We start from the raw sequence: 12,969 nt of genomic DNA, 5'->3' as shown, positions 1-12,969 counted from the left end.
TCTGTGGCTGTTCAAGCTTTACAGCGTGCCTAATCTGCCTTTTCTACAGACACAGGTACGAGGTCCAAACTCATGACAGCATCCTGATCTTTAAGTCATGAATTTTCATACCTGGGCAGATCTTTCTCATCTTGTGAACACATAAACACGGTACACAGTCTACCACTGACAGCAAGAAGATCAAAAGTGCTCTAGTAAATCATGAACCCAAGAAGAAGGAAACCACAGGAAGTTGGCAGTGCCTGAAATAGAATGAAACTTTTCCTACATTTTATGCACCAAGCATTTTCACAGACTCACAGAGGGGATGAGAAGATAAGGGACATTTGGAGGTTGTGTTGTCCAATTTCCTCATTGAAAACAGAATCAGCTAAAGCAAGTTGGTCAGAAGGGGACCTAGTTGGGTTTTGAATATCTGAAAGAATATGTGGAGATGACACAACATCTCTGAGCTGTCTGTTCCAGCAGGAAGTTTGCTTGTGTCTGGAGACCATTGCATGTTTCCACAAAGAAATATCTTTGGTTTCTTTCTCATTTCCTGTAGCTTCATTTGACAAACCCAAACTGTCATACTGAAAAAGACAGTGAGCAGTCATTTCCTACTGTACTTTAATGATACTCATCTTTCAGACTCTGCCCCCCAATTCCCCATAGTCATCTCCTTTCCAGGATGATCATATCTACACTACTTACCTGTTCATGTAGAGAAAATATTCCACACAGGTGTGATTTTTTTTCTTTGTATTTTCCCATTCCTGTCATATTTTTTTCACACCCCCAAGTCATGGACAAATAATAAATATATACAGTGGAACATTTTTTTCTATATACATTTATTAATAAGTACAGTAATTATCTTTTCAAATGCTTCCAAAATTGGTCAGACAACCACACTTTATTCTTAAATCAAGCCATAAATCTGAAAGCAGTTGCACATTAATTTCAAATTTTAATCTAGAGGCTTTTACTCAAATGAAATAATAAGCTAAATAAGATTATGATACACCAGATATATCAATGAGGAAATATTTTCTGTTTTTCTATTATTTTTCACAATATTTCAGTTTCTCCCTCTGTCCTCATATAGGAACAGAATGCACAATAAAGAGTAATTCCTCAGTAAGTTTTTATGTTTCTTTAGTGACTATAGTGCCTGAAAAAGGTTCTTTGCTGACTGAAGAATGTGTTTTTTCATGAAACAGTTAAGACCCATAACCCCTTGTCTTGTCACAGTTTTTCCACTGCTAAGAGCAAGGCAAGCCCCTACAGGCCTCAAATTTCATGTTCATCTTTATACATGACTATGGGTGAGCTAAGGAACATATTTCATATCTTCTTACCCTCTGATCTTTGATCTCTTTTTTTTTAAAGTGTGATGCAAATGATTAAGATCTGAGAGAAAAAGCATCAATTAGAAACCAAATGTCCATCAAAGTGGAAAGGGAATGTATTCTATATTTTTCAGTTAAGGAAAACAACCTTGATATATCACAGGGCTGTAGCATTATGTTTCTGGAACCCTCATCTTCTCAAAGCAAGCCTGCCTGAGGTGCTTGGTTAATTATTCTGCTGGTTCAGAAAACCTGTGGAGAGCATAGATACTTGTGTACTCATTCATCTCTAATTATTAGATTCAGAGTTGGATGCTAGCTGATTCTACTTGTGTACCAATCCCTCTAAACAGATTTGAGCCCTTACACTGAATAAAAAAAAATACAAGGAACACAAGAAAAAAGCTGTCAATCATATACAAATCAGCAGACCAGGAGACTAAGAGGACCAAATTTGGCAACACCACAACAGGAAGAGCAAGACTTGACTGAGCATCCACACTGGAATTCTGCAGCTAAAAATCAGAAAGGAGGAAAGCAGACTGCAGTGGGCTGCATAATGCCACAAATACTCTTAAACTTCGAGATCTAGCAGCTAAAGCTCCATTCTACAACAACAAAAGAACTTGGTTGATAGAAAGGGGATGCCTTGCTGTGGGGGGAATGCTCCATGTGTCAGTGGGGAATTTTTACCAGTCACCATTGTAAGTACTGGTGATAAGGACGGAACTGTGAAGTTCCATATATGCCTTTGTAATCACTACTAGTTTATCAGGCACATTCCTTCTTCCAGAGACTAAATAATTGTAAAAAAATCCAAAGCAGAATAAAATCATAGGTCCTGGTTAATTCTTTGTATTTTGAAACTTAACTGTTACTTGACCTATTAGATAACCTTTAACAAAATTATCTTTATGGTCTAGGGGAAAAGGTGAGTAATTGAAGGGATCAGTTTAGACCTGGATCAATCTCCACAGATGCTTTCTCCTTGGAGCTGTAGGAGGTACCAAGTAACAGTGGTAACAGTGACTTGGTTTGTCTGACACCATGCTTAAAATAAATAGAGCTGCATGCAGATTGTAGGCTATGATTTCAAGAGAGCATATGCACTCATTTCTTTCTTCAGAATGAATCAACATTTCTTTATTTTCTCACTGAGAAGATTATTGAAACTATTAAGCTTTTCCTTTTTTTTTTTTTTCAGAATGATTATCAGGCACTATACCTAAACCCATCAGCAAAAGGGACAGGTTTTAAGAATAAGGCACAACAGCAACACTACTGCTTAATGTGAATTGTAATTGTAGAATTAAGTAGATAACAGTAGCGTGTGAGAATAACATGGGATTTATTTTTGTTGTATTATGAAACGAAAGAATTCCATCTGATGAAGTACAAATAGTTGGTAATTTTGGTCTTAAAGTCTTCAGTAAAATTGAGAAAGCACTATCTCCCAGCTTATAAATATATATAAAACTTAATCCAATCAGCGGAATCATGTATCAACTTAGATTTTTTATTTTCATATTGGAAAATAAAAGGTATCAAACAAATTTCCCATTGCAGCTTTAAAGTCAGACCATTACTGTAATGACGTGTATTTGTATTCCACGGACAGATTCAGGCGAGATCTCTGTGGTTGCTCTTGGGGGAAGAGGTTTATTCAGGATACATTGTGACCCTGCTTCGAGCTGCTATACACAGCACGTGGCTGGGCCTCGGGTGATGGGGGAGGGGAGAGACAGAGAGGAGAGCAGGGACTCCCGGAGGACTCTCCAGGAGGGGAAGGGAAGATCCAAGAGGGCGTCCAGCCCCCTGGAGACCCCTTATCAAGGGGGGCTCCAGGGTGGGCTGGAACAGGACCTGGGCCAATGGGGTCACAGGCACCTGATGGTTCAGGGGAGGGTCACAGATGTGGGGTGAACCATACATTCTGGGGGGTGACATGGGAGAATCCATTCGGCTTTTGGACCCCGCTGTAGGTGAGGGTAATTGTCCAGCCAGTAGGGGGCGTTATATTCGTCCTGGCTGTACCATTGTGGTTCTTAATCATATTTATCTACCCTCCCCAACATCTCCCCCTTTTTCACTGAACCATTTGAAATATTAAATATTGATTTAACAACTATTTTCTGCACACTTGGAGGTGTACAGGGTATTGTTACTAGAACTATACTTATTGCTACTGAAACAGTCAAGCTTATTTTACAGAGTTCCTTTAGCCAAGGTGCAAGTTTCGAACCATTAAGTCAACTGTGTAGCTGAGATGGCTTTATTGTTATTAAATCACTGATTATAGTAGGGGAGGCATTGTCAGAATTTTTTTGGAAAAGGTCTTATAATTAAACGGGTTGAAAAAGGTTTGTTAGGGTTTGTGTTAGATATATAGGTGGTCTTAGAGCTTGCAGGCTTGGCTAAAGCTACTCAGCATTTGTCTTTGGTTGAATTATAAGTAAAACTTCAATATAAAAACTGAAACAGAAGAACAAAAACAATATGCACGCATTAAACGATAGAAAGTCCATTTTTCTTTTGATGACGCAGCGTGGTTCAGGTCTGGGTGCTGGCTTCTTGGCTTGTGCTTGTAGAGGAACTGTCTGGTGTGGGGGTGTTAGCAGATTTCGGAGCATGGTAAGGCTTCACGTTCTTTCCTGGGACCCACTTAAGTCCTTGACCTGTAGAAACACAAGCAAAACCTTTTCCCCACGTTATGAGGTTGTATGGACCTTCTATTTGCCCTGTGTCTAAGTTTTTTATTAAAACTGGGGGGTGTTCCTTAATTTTTGCTTTTTTGTTGTTCAGAAAGTGTCTGTAGATGGGGGGGTCGGGCTCTTCTGTAGAGCTATTTAGGAAATTGTAAACATACAGAGCTTTACTCAATCTCTTTTGAGGTGTAGCTTGATCTACTCCTCCTTTCTGTTGATTTAAAATGCGTTTTAGGGTTTGGTGTGTTCTTTCTACCATTCCCTGACTCGTGGGGGAGTGAGGGATGCCAAATGTATGGTGAACACCCCAATCATTTAGGAATGTGGCTAGTTCTTGTGAGGTATATGAGGGGCCATTATCAGTTTTAATTTCTTGGGGAACACCTAAATAGGAGAAGGCTTGTGAGAAATGTTGGCAGACATGCTTGGCTGTTTCCCCTGTATGTACAGAGGCAAAAATTGCATTTGAAAATGTATCAATAGAGACATGGATGTTTTTAAACTTCCCAAAAGATGGATATTTAGTGATATCTGTTTGCCATTTCTGTAGGCTCTCCAACCCTCGCGGGTTGGTGGCTGCTGAAGGGGGGAGGGGTTGCACATGCTGACAGCTTGGGCAAGCTCGTACAATATTTTGTGCTTGCTCTAGGGAAATGTGAAAATCTCGTTTGATGGCCTGTGCGTTTTGGTGAAAGAATGCATGGCTCAATTTGGCTTGTTCAATAGTGTTGGGCAAGGTGGTTGCAGCAAGCACCGAGGTGGATTTCTCAACGCTTGCTGAACCTTCCTCATCAGACGCGGCTGATGCCAGTGCATCAGCACGTGCATTTCCCTCTGCCATGAATCCTGGAAGACCAGAGTGAGCCCTGATATGAGAGATAAAGTAAGGATTAGCTCTGTGTGATAAAATGTTATATAAACAGGTAAGCCAAAGACACAAATTATTGTTGCTTACATCCTTTAGAACGGATCCCTCAATTCTCTTAATGACATTAGCTACATAAGCTGAATCTGTGACCAGGTTGAAAGGTTCCGGAAAGAGCTGGAATGCTCTTACAACTGCAGCCAATTCAACAATCTGAGGGGAACCTTCAACTTTTTGGACATCTTGTTCCCAGGTTTTAGTTTTTGTATTTTGCCATGTAACAACTGAGTTGTGTGTTCGGCCTGACCCGTCAGTGAAGATAGTAATTGCATTTAAAGGTTCTTCACTGATCAGGGGCTTCTCCTTATAACATAACTTGGCTTTGATCATTTTGTGTGCTGGGTAGTGAATTGAGCAGGTGCCTGGGAAGTTCAGCAAGGCATACAGCAGGTCCTCCGATTTTTGCATAGCCCAGTCAAAATATGTTTTCTTCATGGGCAAGTAAATAGTTTCAAACTCGCGGCCTGCTATTGAAAGGAGCCTTGCTCTGCCTTTGATGATGATCTGTGACATCATCTCCAAAGGTGTGAGGATTGTCTTTGGTGACCTATAGGAAATAAAAACCCATTCAATTATTAACAGTGGATCCTTGAGAGAAGAGTCCCATTGGAAGATGAGGCCGCACAGCCTCAACTTTTCTCCCAGGATTGCAAGGAAAAAGGGTTGACCAGGAACATAGCGATGTGCCTGCCTGTTCTGCAGAGCGTCAGTAATGTGTTCTAGGGCTTTATAAGCCTCTGGAGTGAGAGACCTGGGGGATCTGAGTTCATTGTCTCCCTTTAACAGATCAAAAAGTGGAGCAAGTTCATCAGCAGTTATTCCTAAGACAGGCCTAACCCAATTAATTTCCCCTAAGATCTGTTGTAAGTCCTGTAGAGTGCGGACATCGGTTCGGATTTGTATCTTTTGGGGGGAAATAGACTGATCTGTTAGTTTCCAGCCTAGATACTTCCAGGGGGCAGTTTCTTGTATTTTTGATTCAGAGATCACAAGTCCAGCCTTTTTTACTTCAGCAACAGCATAACTACAAGTCCCTCTCATCTGCTCTTGTGTTGGTGCTGCAATAAGCAGATCATCCATATAGTGAAGGATAACGGATTGTGGAAACTTTTGGCGGACTGGAGTCAGCGCGCGGGCGACGAAATATTGGCAGATAGTAGGCGAGTTTTTCATTCCTTGGGGGAGGGAAAGCCAGTGATACCTCTGAAGCGGTTCTTGTAAGTTCGTACTTGGGATGGAGAAGGCAAAACGAGGAGCGTCATCTGGATGCAGAGGGATGTTGAAGAAACAGTCTTTCAGATCTATGATGATAAGAGGCCAGTCTCTGGGTATCATGGACAGGTTGGGCAGGCCAGGCTGGAGTGGGCCCATGTTTTCGATCACTGCATTGATTTTTCTGAGATCGTGTAGCAGTCGCCAGGTGTTAGAGGTTTTCTTATGGATCACAAATACAGGTGAGTTCCAGGGGCTGTTAGTGGGCTTAATGTGGCCCTTCTGCAGTTGTTCTGCTACCAGTTCTTTGAGGGCACTCAGCTTGTTATCTGGCAGGGGCCACTGATCGACCCAGACAGGGGTGTCAGTCTTCCAGGTCAGTTTCGGAGTGCTGAGTGCTTTAGTGGCCCCTACAAAAAACCCAGTTCAATTTTAGCTCCCCATGCAGAAAGCAAGTCCCTTCCCCATACTGTGATGGGTTTCTGAACCACATAAGGGCGAATCAATGCTTTCATTCTGTCAGGCCCTTCAATGCTGATCACAGATTCGCTTTGCAAGCACGGAGTGACACCTCCGATGCCTGTGAGAGTGCTTGGGGGAGGTACCAACCTCCAATCAGTAGGCCAATAACAAGAAGAAATTACAGAAACATCTGCCCCCGTGTCAATCATCCCCTTGATGGTGACTCGAACCCCGCCATTTGATAGTTCACAAGTTAGCATTGGTCTTTGGTCACTTATGTGTTGAACCCATAGGACCTCGGGGTTTTCAGAAGCGACTGGGAAACAACGTGGTGGTATCTGGTCTATGGCTCCCATAGGCAGTGCAATGGCAATGGCTATAGGGGTTTTAGGTGGAATATGCAATGGGGGGTAGTAAGCCTTGGCTAACACTAATAGTTCTTCATTGCAGTTAGCAGAGACTACACAAGGTAGCACAAGTAGCCCCAGGATGCAGTTCCTTTCTTTGCCAACTATTAGAAAGTCTTGCCGGAGTTGTGAAGGCCCAGTGGTTCCTGTCGAAATATAGTCGTAGCCATCATCCTTTAAGAAGGTTGTTGGCTTGGAGGTCGCCAGAGTGCACCAGGTGCCTGGGGATAGTAAGTTTGAGTCATTAGCTGGGATTGTGCTGGTGATGCAGCGAAGGGCATTGGGACCGGGATATTCGCAGATTTTACCTCGGGGTTTTGGGGGGCCACCATTTGTTTCATCACGCGGTGACGCGGCGCGCTCGCCTTGGAGTTTTTTGGATTAGGTCTTCTACTCGCATCTTGTTTGGATCGGCACTGCCAGGGCATATGTTTTCCTTTTTTGCAGGTGGTGCACGAATCAGGCGTTTGTGGGCTTTTGTTGACTTCTGTGCAATCCTTTACGATGTGGCCAGGTTTTTTGCAGAGGTAGCAGGGTCCTAAAGGCAGAGCAGCTTGCATGACAGCCATGGTGTTGTATTGTTGTTGGGAGCTGAGATGCAGGGCAGTTAGAAGTTCCGTAAGTCTCTGGTCTCTTGCTTCTGCCTGTTGTGCTTGTGCTGCAAGAGCCCTTTCCAGTTTATCTCCCCGGGTTTCTTCGGGTTCATGTGCTTGGACGACTGCCACGTCATGTGGGCTCCCAACATAGTTGCACGCTTCAATCATCTCAGGCACTGTAGGTTTTTCTTTTCCTAGGGCCTTGATGATTCGTTTGCATTGGGCGTTGGCATTATTTTCGAGGATGTCCCGGATCATTATCGGCCGGGCCAAATCATCACCACATTGCCTTTCAGTAGCTTGAATTACCCGGTCTACAAATGTGGTGAATGGTTCAGATGAGCCTTGGGTAACTAGATTGTATGCTTCTTCGGAAGTTCCCGCTGGCTGAATCTGTAAAAAGGCTCTGCGAGCCATCTTTTTGACATCATCCAATACCATTTTGGGTAGATTCGCCTGATGTTCGATCTTATCATCTGGTGGGTCACCTGTTAATTTAGACAAGGTAAGGGCGCGAAGGTGTGCATCAGTGCTTTGTCTATATGTAGTCAGGACTCCTGCAAGCATTCTCTTCCATTTAAGATCCCACAATATATATTGTGAGTCCGTGAGAAATGTGGTGGCAAGATGTTTGCAGTCATGTGGCGTGAGTGTGTGTCTCTCTAGGGTACTTTTCAACAGCTGTTTGAAATAGGAAGAGGAGATGCCACCGTCATTAATTGCTTTTCGCAACTCTTTTAAATCATGGGAGGGAAGGAATGTCCATGTTTTGAGATTAGCAGGTTGTTGGTTGGGTATTGCCGGTATGGCTTGGGAAGGCAGGTTGTCTTCTTTGTGGTTATCATATTTGATTTCAGGGCAGTTAGTCAATTGAAGATTGTTGGCACTGTGTTGAGAATTTGGTGAGACTGGGATAGAAAGGTTAGAGTTTGCAGGGGTAACATAGTTCTCTGTTTGTCCTTTGTTTGTAGAAGCTGCAGTTACATTGTTGCGTTCACGTTGCTGAGGCATAGTGTCGTCGTTAGGGTGTGGTGAGGAGCTGTTAGTGTGTGAGGCAGGGGCTGCTGCCAGCCGAGGCAGAGGAGCAGGGGGGGTGGAGGTTGTGGGCAGCAGCACCTGTGGGGAACTGGGATTTGTGGAAGGATATGCTGTCGCTATGGCATTGGTTGCTGTGGCAGTCTGAAGAGCCGGCGAAGGGAGAGATGTGGAGGGATATGATGATGGGTTTGGGAAACCCGGAAGTGGTGCCGGCGTTGGGGGGTTCCGGGGTTCTGTAGCCAGAGGCAGGGGCTGCGGCGCCGCGGGGGGGTCGGGGGGTGGGGGCGCCGGGTTTGCGTCTGCCGGGAGGGCCGGCCGCGAGTGCAGGGGGCGGGCGGGCAGCAGGGGTACCGCGCCGGACCCCGGGGCGTCCCTGGGAAGGACGGGCGGTGCCGCGGCCACAGGGGCGGGGTCCGGGGCGCTCGAGGGAGAGGAGGTGGAGGCAGGGGCGGGGTCCGGGGCGCTCGAGGGAGAAGAGGTGGAAACAGGGGCGGGGTCATGGCCGCGCGAGAGGGGGGCGGCGGCCCCGGGGGCGGGGTCCGGACTGCGGGGGAGGGGGCCGGCGGCCGCGGGGGCGGGGGCGGGGTCTGGACCGCGGGGGAGAGGGGCGGCGGCCCCGGGGGCGGGGTCAGGGCTGCGCGGGAGGGAGGCGGCGGCCCCGGGAGTGGGAGCCGCCCAGCCCAGGGCCGGCGCATGGCCGGCGTGTTCGCCGGACCAGGGGACTTCCGGGTGGGTCGGGAGGGCGGCCGCGGAGGCGAGCGTATGCAGCTTTTGCAAAATCGCAGCTGACGCTTGAAATTGTGTTTGTAAAATAGCCATTGACTGGGTTTGTGCTTGTAAAATGGCTGTTGTTTGATTTTGTAAAAGTTCGGCTATAGTAGCCACAATAGCCGGGACAGGCAATGCTGGGGGGCCGGGCGGGGGGGAGGCGGGGCCCGCGGAGTGGTTAGGGGGGGAGGAGGTGGCCGCAAGGGCGGGTTCTGGGTTGCGGGTGAGGGGGGGGGCGGCTGCGGCAGGGAGCGCCGCTCGCTCAGAAACCGGCGAGTCGCTAGCCGCCTCGCCGGCATTGTCACCGCAGCGCGGGGTGGGGGTGCAGTCCGGCGGGGATTGTTGAGCCACGGCGGGGAGCGGTTTGGCTGCTATCTGCGGCTTTTGAGAAGCGCAGATTCCTGCCACCACTCTATAAGCAGGGAGCAATTCGCAAGCATAGGGGTCCCGCCGTGAAATGTCGTTAAACAGTGTATGTCCCACGGACTCCCAAAAGTCTCCACAAAACACAGCAGAGCGCTCGGCATATGGGAACTTAAGTAAGATCCATTCTAGGAGTTTTCGTAGCTCTTTTTTAGGCAAATTACTATTATGGCTACGTAATAAGTGGTTAAGTTGCTTATAGAGATCTCTATCAGCTGCAGAGTGGGACTGTCCCATTTTTAAACCAGTGTGGCTCACCTCGGTGTCGCAGGAGCGGGATCCTCTGTCAGGGTCCGACGTTTACTGCAGTCGGTGGTGAGAGGTCACCGCGGGGCTTTTCCAGAGCTTCAGCGCGGGCAGTGCTAAGCAGTGCTCGCCTGTGCTTTGTGTACGTGGCCACGTGGCGCGGCAAGTCTCGTCACAAAGCCTTGGGTCGCCGCGGAATCGCGGCGATCTCTTGTGCTCGGAGAATAATGGCCAGAAGTCGTATAAGGGCTCTAATAGCTCGCTACTATGTAACGAGTCGCTGAGCTGTACGACGGCTTCGGGACTTTTTAAAGAGCTCCGGTTCGTTACTGCCTAGCAGCAGAATGCCGTGCTCGCGATCACGATGGCGAGAAAATACCTGGTTATTTAGTTAGTGTCCATGGAAAGGTGTCCTACAGGTAGAAAAGCTGGAAAGCATCCAGACGGGTGCAGTTGCAGGTCACCGTGGGTTCGTATTCGAGGTGGGCGCCAGTCTGTAACGACGTGTATTTGTATTCCACGGACAGATTCAAGCGAGATCTCTTTGGTGCTCTTGGGGGAAGAGGTTTATTCAGGATACATTGTGACCCTGCCTCGAGCTGCCAGACACAGCACGTGGCTGGGCCTCGGGTGATGGGGGAGGGGAGAGACAGAGAGGAGAGCAGGGACTCCCGGAGGACTCTCCAGGAGGGGAAGGGAAGATCCAAGAGGGCGTCCAGCCCCCTGGAGACCCCTTATCAAGGGGGGCTCCAGGGTGGGCTGGAACAGGACCTGGGCCAATGGGGTCACAGGCACCTGATGGTTCAGGGGAGGGTCACAGATGTGGGGTGAACCATACATTCTGGGGGGTGACATGGGAGAATCCATTCGGCTTTTGGACCCCGCTGTAGGTGAGGGTAATTGTCCAGCCAGTAGGGGGCGTTATATTCGTCCTGGCTGTACCATTGTGGTTCTTAATCATATTTATCTACCCTCCCCAACACATTACATTATAATCATATACACATTTTAATGGAAAATTCCTATAGGAACTATTGAATTCTATCCTGAAATTTGTGTAGCAACATAAATTTTGCAGTGAAAAAATCATAGTACTAATATTATAAAAGACAAATAAAAGTTTAAAATACATCCAGGCTCAAACACTCTTCTGAAAAATGAAGTCAAACATTCCACAAATGGAGCCAGAGGTCTGTGGTCATGTCATCAATATCTCTGTGTCTGTTAGTACTTGCTAAACTACAAAGAAACAGATAAGGATAATTGGAGAAATAAGTGATATAACCATGCACTTTTTCCTCTTCATGAATACACACGGGTGATTTTACCTGAAGTATTTTGAGTTGAAGATGTAATTGTCACCATAATGCTTTCATAAAGTAAAGATGCCAGTTTTGACTAAATGGAAATAAATAACTAGTTTCTGTATAAACATGTATATATGTATATGGAATTTTATGAAGGGAAGGATATTTTCTAAGAGCTCTGCTTTGAATAGCTTTATGGAAAGTAGCTGTATATTGGTGTAGTTATACTGTTTTACATCTTATAAAAAACTGCTATTCTGTTCTATTCTGTTTTAATGTATACATGGAAAAAGTGTACAAATCAACATTTGCTGTCTTCAGAGATAGCCTGAAGTCACAGGAAAAAAGCTACCACCTGTCAAGATCATATTTCTTATCATAGATTTTCATAGTATGAAAATAACTATATAAATGAATGTATATTTTTCACTGAACCAGAAGCAAAAGAACAATTTTATCATCTGCCTGTGTGAAGAAAATCTCTTCTCCCCTGGACCATGACCTCAGCCCAGGCGCCACTGTAGCATGCCCTTTGATGAGTGAGACTCCAAATGTGAAGTGCTGGAGGCTGTGTTGATGAGGATTGCACTCTGTAACTTATTTATGAGACTTTTTTGTATGTAGTAAAGGGCAAAAAATAATGAAATGTAATGCTGTTGTGTTTCCTTCATTTATATAGTTTTTCATAGACTCTGAAAGAACTTTCAAGCAAAGGCTAAGGCTCACATCTGAAGAATGAGGCATTGAAAACAGTCCAAGCTGCAAACCAGGACCAACATTTAACAGCACTGTTGCAAAGTGAAAAAAAAAAAAAAAAAAAAAAGACATTACATCCTCTCTCCATCTTTAACCCCGTCACACTAAACATCATGAGCGCTAATGAGAGCTTCAGGTGAAGGCAAGGAATATGAAGAGCATTCTCATCTGCTTCTCTTGTAAGTCTGCTGGCCAGTTTCAGTCACCTCCCACTGTGTCTCTTTTCTGCATTTCTGATTTTGGGCACAGTGACACTAACTTCATTTTCAAGGTACTTTGAAATCTTTCAATGAAAACTACGTCATTAGAGATACATATTTATATTGTTTTATTCCTTTCTAGTACTACAGATTTTCCATCAGCCAGCATTATCAGAGACCACTTTTTTACATACTTTAACTCCATTTAACATCATTTGACTCTGGAGATTCTTCCTGTAACAAATGAGTTGATTGGACAAAGACATTTATAGCTCAAAAAATCTTAGCAAATAATGAGGGATCAATTATATATATACACACATATATATAAATATATATTATCTTTCTATTTCTATTTCTATTTCTATTTCTATTTCTATTTCTATTTCTATTTCTATTTCTATTTCTATTTCTATGCTATATGCTATATGCTATATATGGCATAAATACAAAAATATATGTATTTGTATTTATACACACGTAAGTAAAAGTATGTATAAATATATATCACATATTTTTACATATATTTGAAGATTATTTTATTGTTCAGGGAAACATCAAAATCTTTTTATGAACATGGAATATTATTCATT

The 12,969-nt window shown here is 44.9% G+C and overlaps 1 long non-coding RNA gene across 2 annotated transcripts in view; it reads left to right on the top strand.

Annotated features, from left to right (window-relative positions):
- Nucleotides 1–12,665, top strand: part of LOC140683622 (uncharacterized) — a 201,923-nt gene extending 189,258 nt beyond the window's left edge. For both annotated transcript variants that reach the window (XR_012054810.1, XR_012054809.1), the window contains one exon: nucleotides 12,100–12,665. This is a non-coding gene — a long non-coding RNA (uncharacterized lncRNA). The remainder of the gene's footprint in view (nucleotides 1–12,099) is intronic.
- Nucleotides 12,666–12,969: the final 304 nt, after the last annotated feature.

The sequence above is a fragment of the Taeniopygia guttata genome, chromosome 3, assembly GCF_048771995.1.
Source record: "Taeniopygia guttata chromosome 3, bTaeGut7.mat, whole genome shotgun sequence".
In the NCBI taxonomy this organism is placed as follows: domain Eukaryota; kingdom Metazoa; phylum Chordata; class Aves; order Passeriformes; family Estrildidae; genus Taeniopygia; species Taeniopygia guttata.
This window is presented reverse-complemented; position numbering and strand designations above follow the sequence as displayed.